The sequence below is a fragment of the Magnolia sinica genome, chromosome 2, assembly GCF_029962835.1.
Source record: "Magnolia sinica isolate HGM2019 chromosome 2, MsV1, whole genome shotgun sequence".
Taxonomy (NCBI): domain Eukaryota; kingdom Viridiplantae; phylum Streptophyta; class Magnoliopsida; order Magnoliales; family Magnoliaceae; genus Magnolia; species Magnolia sinica.
In genome coordinates, this window is record NC_080574.1 from 129,390,717 (window position 1) to 129,397,559 (window position 6,843).

Here is a 6,843-nt window from a genome sequence, read left to right on the forward strand (position 1 = left end):
TAATCATACCAATCCGATCACATCCTATTGACCACCGCCTGGATCGTATGGTCACCTTGTGATTTCTACTGTCATCTATGAATGCCACCAATCAATAGTTACAATAGTTTTTTTTTTTTTTTTTTTTGCTTTGTTTTTATTTATTTATTTATTTAAGAAACTGGTTGAATTACCCCACCTGGATTTTATTGCCAAAAGGAAATATACAGCCATGTATTTTGGATGGGCTCCACAAAAACAACAGGCCTCACCTATCATATACCAAATATTACACAACTCACACAGAGGGAAATCCAGAAATGATAAAAAGAGGACCACCAAACTCAGACAAGCTACACCCAAGAGAGCCCCTATCCACCAAGACCTATCAAGAAGAGTAGTCCAATCATCATAAGAGCCCCTATCCACCAAGACCTATCAAGAAGAGTAGTCCAATCATCATAAGTTTTGGATAGTGCTCCGTCCATGATAGTTCCCAAAAGTTGGACAGTCTCAACCATCTTTGTAGTGGCTGTGCACATGGCCGACCCACACACGTAATGGTAGGCTTGCCAACTCCAAAAATAAAACCATGGATTTTTTTTAAAAAGAAAACCATAAGTAACTTCATTCCCATACAAATATTACAACGGCAACGACAACTTGTTATTGTAGCCCCACTTGAAGGGCAAAAAACCATGCAGAACTAAGTCTTTATATTCACTACATTCACCTCTCTATCTAATCAACTTATTATTATTATTACCATTATTAACATCGGATTACATGAAAACTAACCATATGTTATTCGTAGCATCATACCGGCGGTGGTGTGCCCGTTTGCTCAGGTGGCAGAGCTGAGACCACCCGTCTGCAAGGATATGTTCTGCATCCGGGGCGTAAGTAGGGTCTGCCGCACCTATATGGACAGGATCGTCCAGGACCACCATAAATGGGTAGGTCAGGTTCAAGGAACGATCGTCCAGGACTGCCATAGATGTGTCAGTCAGGTTCAAGGAACGAACGGTTGATTCGGGTGTCTTCTACTGCAACCACATAGGTAAGAAAAAAAATCATTATCATTGTAAAAAAGACTAGGTTGTACTGTTGCCGATGCGCCAGTCCTGGGCCAAGCAAAAATAAAATTTTGAATAAGCCCATCCCAACCAATTCAAACTTTGGACTGAAGCAAACCCTAGGTTTGGGCGTAGAGACAGTAGAAATGGCCCATCGTTCAATGATTCGAGCTGCTGAAATGATGGCCTTACCTTGGATGGCCTATTCACTAGAAGCCCCAGCCTGGAAGATCCTAGCAACAGAATATCGACTTCTATTGGAATTGTTACTTGAGTTTCTTTCTCATCTGTTGGTGAAAATTTCTAAGGACACCTTGTTTTTCCTTGACAGGATAAAAAGGTGTGGCCTTACGTGATGGATGAGCAAACAAATTACATATGTAAATGAACTGAGAATTTAAATTTGATAAATCCATGAACAATTGTCAAATTCATGAATTTATATTGAACTTGTATTTGACAAACATCCACAATTTCAAGATTAAATCATAAATCCATAAAATTTAGAGAGCATTTATTGGAAGGAAACACCTTTTAGCATAGTCTCATATGCAACTAGTTGTAGATCGAAGTAAAAAACGTACAACTAGATGCATATGTGGCCAACTATGGTTTATGTATGGCATCCAATCCATCCAGCAAGTTGATCCATCATGAAAATAAAGTGGTCCAAAATCACACAATTCCAATAATCATGTGGGCCACACGATAGAAAACAATATGGACAATCTCTCACAAACCTTAAAATCACCTGATGTGCCACTTGATGGTTGGATCCATATGATTTCTAGGGCATCCTGTTTTCATTGTAAGACAGCCATGTTAAATCAGTTGGATGCCATATATACACCATGGTCTAGTGTGTATGATTTTCACATAACTTTGTTTACTTTAATTTAAAATAGTTTCTCATTTTGAGATTGCTAGGGTTTTATGTCTCTCAATTTGCCCCAAATAAATTAATTTATGGAGGTATGGATTTGGAAAATCTATTCATTAAAAAAATCCTAAACAAAAGAAAAAAAAGAGAGATTTTTGAATTCCACGAGTTAAACAAATCCTTGCCCCAAATCCCTCACGAAGAAAGAAAGAAAGAAAAAAAAAACTCCAAGAAGCTGTCTCGATACTTGTTAAAGATACTGGTAACTCCATGATGTATTATCTCAAAAATTAGATGTTTTCCAAAGTGACAAAACCCAAAATTTTGAAGTTTGGCGCCTGCTCAGAAAAGACTTGAGGTATGGCTGTCAATGGTCTGGGCCTACTCAAAATTTTGATTTCACCTAGCCTTATATCGGCCAAATGACAGCCCTAAAGGGAGGAAAAAAATGAAATATAAAAAAGAAAATGTTAATATTAAAGAAAGTTAAATTACGATTTTTTTTTTTACAAGGATCTTATCATGGCAATAATGGCAATTTAAAGATACTTTTGGAGGATGTTGCTAAGGCCAATCATGCTCATCTACATAAAATCACACGCATCTGCGTAGGAGATGTGAGCTTTCCATGATATGTGCTAAGCCGTTCAGATCATATTCCAACCCAAAACAAATGGATGGCTAGAAAATATAGCATTTAGACCTTCAATCTCCCTGGACTAAGGCCTGGATCACCTTAGAGTTTTGGACAAAATGATCTAAGAAGCATGGCCCATCTCATGAAAACTCTAATATTCTAGACGAGCTATGTTAGCACGAGCAATGATATGTACATAAGAAAATTTCCACAGTTTTTCTCTAAAAAACCATAAACTATGGAATGTAATTGTGGGCATGTATCTCCATACATGTAGTAGAGAAATACAATTGTATTTTAGCTTTGCCACGGATGGCCCATCCTTAAAACTCAAAACAGTTGGATGGTCCTGCCCATTGATTTGCAAGATCCAAACAACTAAAAAAAGAGCGTGTGGACCATACTACACTCACGAGTTTGAGAATTCTGTAATGTTTCCCTGGCAGCTGTCTTGGAAGGGATGGGAAGAAGGGAGATAAAGAACATGGATAAAACAAGAAAGGCCTTTGTACTCATTTTGTCTCAATGCAGTGAGTTTGAGAGGATCATGGCCTATTTATAATCTTATGGGTGAGAAATAGTACTGCAATTTGCGGGAAGTATGTACTGTAGGCTATTTGCAGTAGACATGCCATGATCTGGGCCATTCATTAGGTGGGGCATCATATAAATATGCCTTGGTCCAAAAATCAAGATAGTAACTCAACAAGTGGACCACCAATTTTTTTTTCAAACAAAAGATTTCATTGAAGTGGCAAAATTACAATGAGGATGTTTGGGTGGGACCAGAGACAAAAAGGCTAGCCCACCTATCATATCCCATACACTTGAGACCTTTTTAACATCCTAATAGAGCCCAACCCGGCTTTGTCCAGCAGAGAGAATTTGACGGTCGGAAATTGTGGCCACGGTCACCAATCAACATACAAATGAGGCGCATTTTTGTTAGTGGATTTGGATTGTCTTGACCTTTCAAGCATAGGGCATTTACAGTGGATATTGTTGTATGACTAGATAGTGCAACTTGTACAGCGTTGTATGATTAAATGCAGGAAATAGAGCTGATTGGGTGTAAATATGATCAATTCCCTGCCGTTTGCAATTCGAGTAAGGTAACTTTCATATGTTGCCAAGATTGTAGTCTCAAGACTACTGTGCATGAGTCCCATTGATATCGTTGATTGGATGGACCCACCTTGGATGGTTTACAGTGCATACATAGCACTGATCAATTATTGGATGATGGCTGGTCCCACCATGACTTGCAAACCGAGGGCTAAAAATGAAAATTGACAACAATCATTGTAGGAGCACATGCTATTTATATTTATTTATGTTTTCAAGTAAGTTAGCTCAGGTCCGTTCGAGCTGAGTTCAAGCCTGTGTGACATTTTCTCAAACACATAGAGTGCATATTCCAAGGTGGTTTCTGCTTATCGGACGGCCCCGATATGAATTTCTGGCTGCTGGCTTCATCAGGCAAGATTACTGTTAGATCGGTTAGGAACATTTGCAGGTCTCCTTCTCCGCCTATGGATTGGTCTAGATATTTGTGGAACGGTGTGCTGCCGCCTAAGATTTCAATGCTAGCATGGAAGATCCTATAGGATGCAGTCCTGGTTGATGGCGCGGTACAGTCCCGAGGCGTGCAGTTAGCTTCTGCTTGCGTTGCTGTGGGTTCGAGAATCGGGACCACAAATCTGTCGAGACCGTCTCTCATCTATTTCTTCATAGTCGCATTGCGCAGGCCCTCTTGCGTCACGTGGGTGATATCTTCCACATCCAAATCATGCCGCTCATTCCTTCAGCACACGGATTGCGCAATGGAAGAGCGCATACTCTGCTTCAGGTAGGAAATCAGATGTGCAAAGAGTGGCCCCTTTCTTAATCTGCTGGGTGGTGTGGAAAGCTCGCAATGCTGCGAGGTTAATTTGACAACAAAACGGCTTCCATTCTTGCCTTGTTTGCTAAGGTTGATTGGTGGCTGAGGTATATTTCAAAGTGGAGTCAAGTCGGCCTAGGAGTCGATCTCGTCAGCCATGTGCAGGAATTCAGGGTCGGTCTCTACTTCTCAACTGCATTCTCAGACGAATGTTGTGCGTTGGCTCAAGCCTCGCTGCGAGTGGGTCAAGATTAATGTCGACGGTTCATGTAGGGGTAACCTGGGCCTCTCAGGCGGTGGGCGGATTTGCAAAGACAATAAAGGAGACTTTATTTTTGCCTTCTCCACTGCGTATGAGCAAGGTACAAACATGTGTGCGGAGATTTGCACCATTCTCGACGGCCTGTCCATTTGTCTTCAACGGGGCTTCTATAAGGTGGAGATTGAATCCGACTTGTAGCTTATAGTTGACATTCTGAATGGAAACTCATGTCCGGGATGGAAGTGGACCTATTGGCTCAAGAGGATCAAAAATTTCAGGATGCTGGGGCAAACGTGCATTGCTCACATTTTCAAGGAGGCCAACTTCCCGGCCGATGCTCTGGCCCGGATTGGGAGCGATACCCAATGTGCCTCTCTTTTCTCCTCAGTTGCGGAGCTGCCGCAACATGTTAGGGGACTGTTCTTCTTGGACAGGGTAGGTTTGGGGGCGACTAGAGGTCGTGATGGCAGGTCTTAGCCTTTGTAATTAGCATTTGATTTTTTAGTTTTTTGTGATCACAATAGGTTTGCCTGATTCTTTTTTCCGGGCATGCCCGAATGTAACCCGGTTCTTTTGTGAATGAATAGAAAGATCTTCTTCCAATATATATATATTCAATTTCTTACAGAATGCAAAATAGTAACAACACGTTATGTGTATTTCATCAAACACTCGGCGAGTAGCATCAAAATCAAGATATGAGGGCAGTTTTATAATGTAATATATATATATATATATATATATATATATATATATATATATATATATATATATATATATATTTATTTATTTATTTGTAGTGATTTGTTTTGTATCCATTCATTCCTCACCACCAGCCAATCCTATAGAGAATGTATGCACCTGAAACAATTCTTCGTTGAGTCATTTCATTAAACACTCGGCGAGCATCATCAATATCAAAATAACCGAGTCACTGAACTGATTCGATCCGAGTTGATTTGAATTAAGGTTCGATCAAACCCGTCCACAACTGGTTTAAAATCAAACCCACCCACAATTGGTTTAAAATCAATACGGACGGCTCGGCTAGGGGCAACCCAAGGAAGTCTGGGGGTGGTGGTATAGTGCGTGACTTGAGGGGCAATTTTTTGTTTGCTTTTGTGGCGGGGTACGGGCTTGGTGCCAATAATACGGCGGAGTTGGGAGTGGTGAATGATGGGCTCTTGTTGGCACTGCAGAAAGGGATGTCTCGGCTTGTGATTGAATCAAATTCAAAATTTGTCATTGATATGCTTGTGGGGAACTCTCCCGTGGCTTCGAAGTGGAAGCCTTGGCTGAGTCGGATACATAAGCTCTCGGTTAGGGATGTCTCGGCTTGTGATTGAATCAGATTCAAAATTTGTCATTGATATGCTTGTGGGGAACTCTCCCGTGGCTTCGAAGTGGAAGCCTTGGCTTAGTCGGATTCGTAAGCTCTCGGTTGGTATTCCTATCTCTTTCCAGCTCATCAAGTGAGAGGGGAATGGTCCGGCTGACGGTTTGGCTTATATGGGTAGTGAGTTGCAATCCCCTCTCCTTTTCGAGAATGTTAGAGATCTCCTGGTCCACATCCGTAGGTTGGTCTTCCTCAACAGAGTGGGGTTGGGCTCCATTAGGTTGTCCAAGGAGGGTCGGTAGGCTTTGTATAGGAGTCTTGTTTTCTTGTTTGTTCCTCATTTGGATCCCGCAGTTGTTTATGCTGCTATGGGGTCTCCGTTTGTTGCTCTTGTTTGGCTGTATAACATACTTGCCAAATGAAATGAAATCTTTTTGAAAAAATAAAGGTTCAATCTGAGTCGAGTCGAGCTTGGGCAAGCTTAAACTCGGGTCGAAATTTTTTTGAGCTCCAAAAACCAGCTTGACTCACTCCGAATCCAATTTCGAGCTGAGGTAAGTCGAACTTTTCCGAGGAAAGTTGAGCGAGTTGACTGAACTAATTAACTCTACTCGTGTACAGCTCTACTCATGAACCTATAATCTATTACCAACCCTACTTGTTACTCATGCTCACTAGACTGACAAAAAAACAGGCCCATTGGAAACTCAGGTTCACCACCCCATGGAGAAAAATTGTAAAATCACACCTTAAAAAAACCTTAATTGACGTGGTGTGGCCCACATAAATTA

At 41.1% G+C, this 6,843-nt stretch overlaps 1 long non-coding RNA gene across 1 annotated transcript; it reads right to left on the minus strand.

Moving 5' to 3' along the window:
- Positions 1-252: 252 nt before the first annotated feature.
- On the minus strand, positions 253-3,178 carry LOC131237634 (uncharacterized). Its single transcript, XR_009167347.1, has 3 exons — positions 2,986-3,178; positions 415-1,025; positions 253-364 (listed from the first exon to the last, which is right to left on the minus strand). It is a non-coding gene; the product is annotated as an uncharacterized LOC131237634 (long non-coding RNA).
- Between the last annotated feature and the right edge of the window lie 3,665 nt (positions 3,179-6,843).